The sequence below is a fragment of the Lathyrus oleraceus genome, chromosome 1 (genome assembly GCF_024323335.1).
Source record: "Lathyrus oleraceus cultivar Zhongwan6 chromosome 1, CAAS_Psat_ZW6_1.0, whole genome shotgun sequence".
NCBI lineage: Eukaryota > Viridiplantae > Streptophyta > Magnoliopsida > Fabales > Fabaceae > Lathyrus > Lathyrus oleraceus.
In genome coordinates, this window is record NC_066579.1 from 259,189,739 (window position 1) to 259,192,135 (window position 2,397).

General features: G+C 41.8%; 1 non-coding gene across 1 annotated transcript; it reads left to right on the forward strand.

Moving 5' to 3' along the window:
* Nucleotides 1–1,792: 1,792 nt before the first annotated feature.
* LOC127116278 (small nucleolar RNA R71) lies at nucleotides 1,793–1,899 on the forward strand. Its single transcript, XR_007801236.1, has one exon. It is a non-coding gene; the product is annotated as a small nucleolar RNA R71 (small nucleolar RNA).
* Nucleotides 1,900–2,397: the final 498 nt, after the last annotated feature.

The window sequence follows — 2,397 nt, forward strand, 5'->3', positions numbered from 1 at the left end:
GGGGAATTTGGTGAAAGGTATGGAGTAAGGTCCAAACATTCGTGAGGTTCCGTTTCCTCTAGCTCGCCATCCTTTTCATTTGGGTTTGAAAATGGTTCGATCTTAGGTTCTCCTTGATCAAATTCTCTTATGCACTCATCTATAATATCGATTGCATAACATGCGTCTCCTAGAATTGGTGCCATAAGGAATTTTGAAAGAATGAACTCGATCTTTTCGTCCCCTACTTCGAAGGTTAATTTTCCTCTTTTAACATCTATTATAGCTCCGGCTGTTGATAAGAATGGTTTACCTAAGAGGATAGGGATATCTTCGTCTTCTTTGATATCCATGACCACAAAGTTTGTTGGAATATAAAGTTGACCGATCCTAACCGAGATGTCTTCTAAAATGCCTACAGGATACTTAACAGACCTATCGGCTAATTGGAGGGACATCTTAGTTGGTTGCAATTCTCCTAAGTTTAACCTTTTACATACAGCTAAGGGCATTAAACTCCCACTAGCGCCTAAGTCTAGGAAAGCTTTGTCGATCACATGACTCCCTAAAATGCAAGGTATAGAAAAACTACCAGGGTCTTTCTCCTTCTTAGCAAGTTTATCCTCGGAAATAAAGTTGCATTCCAAGGGTTTTGGATCGTCAAGCCTATGCTTGTTGGTTAAGATGTCTTTGAGAAATTTGGCGTAAGACGGGATTTGGGTGATAGCTTCGGTGAAAGGAATCTCTACATGAAGCTTTTCTATTACTTTTATAAATTTTTGGTATTGGTTATTGACTTTAGTTTGTTTAAGTCTTTGCAGATATGGGATTGGTGGTTTCTACGGGGGTGGTGGTTTGTAAGTTTTATCCTTGACTTCTCCTTCTTGGTTGGTTTGTTTCTCGGGTTCCTCTTCTTGGTTGGTAGGTACATTTCCTTTAGAAGTTTTGGAATCGCTCATTGCTGGGTTATGAGGCCCTTCATAAGCGGTCCCACTTCGTAACGAGATAGCGTTAGCTTGCCCTCGAGGGTTTGGTTGAGGTTGTCTAGGGAATTGTCCTCCAGGTGTAGTTTGTGGGGCTTGGTTTTGTGCTACCTGTGAGATCTGGGTTTCAAGCATCTTGTTGTGAGTGATTATCTTATCAACCTTGGTTCCTAATTGTGTTATCAGTTCGTTTACATGAATGTTCTGGTTTAGGAATTCTTTATTTTGTTGAGTCTGGCCCGATATAAAGCTCTCCATGATCTTCTCAAGGTTAGATTTCTGGGGCACAACTTGCATAGGTTGGTTTGGTTTTTGGGCTTGATAACCTTGCGGTCTTTGAGGTGCATAATTTTGGATAGGGTTCTGGTTTTTATAAGAAAAATTCGGATGATTCTTCCATCCAGGGTTGTAAGTGTTTGAAAATGGGTTGCCTTGGGCGTAACTCACTTGGACGGTGTTCAGGTCGTTCAAAAGGTTACACTCCGCCGATTAGTGTCCTTTAGATCCATAGAGTTCGCACTCTGTGTGGATTACTGCTGCGGTGTTAGTGTTTGTAGACATATGTTCGATCCTAAGGGCTAAAGCGTTCATTTTCGCCTGCATCATCTCTAGAGAGCTTATCTCATGTATTCCACCTTGGGTCTCCTTTTTTCTCTATTGATGCTCGTTCAGTTCCCCATTGGTAATGGTTTTGGGCCATATCCTCAATTAGGTCACAAGCTTCAGGGTAAGGTTTGTTCATCAGCGTGCCACCTGCGGCAGCGTCGATGCTCATCTTGGTGTTATAATGGAGTCCATTGTAGAATGTATGAACGATCATCCATTGTTCTAGGCCATGGTGTAGGCAGACTCTTAATAGCTCTTTATATCTCTCCCAAGCTTCGAAAAGCGATTCTCCTTGGTTTTGAGTAAATCTAGTTATTTGGTTTCGAAGAACAACAATCTTACTAGGGGGGAAATATCTAGCAAGGAATACTCTCCTAAGGTCTTCCCAAGTAGTTATTGAGTTAGTTGGAAATGAATCTAACCATGAACGTGCTCTATCCCTGAGGGAGAAAGGAAATAATCTCAAACGGATCGCATCGGGTGAAGCGCCGTTAGATTTAAAAGTGTCGGCCACTTGGATAAAAACTTTTAAATGTTGATTCGGGTTCTCAGTAGCGAGACCCGCGTATTGGTTCTGTTGCACTAATTTCAACAAAGACGGTTTTAGTTAGAAATTGTTAGCAGGAATAAGGGGGTTTACTATACTCGAACTAGGTTCCTCGTCAGAGGGTTGGGCAAATTCCTTAAGAGGTCTCTGGTCGCGATTCTTGGCCATAGCTTTCTTAATTCGGATGAGTAAGAGGCGTGTACGAGTATAACACTCGGGTTCCGCTAAAGGATCTACTAAATTTACGGTACTACGGGTTCTTCGCATTTACCGGCTAATAAT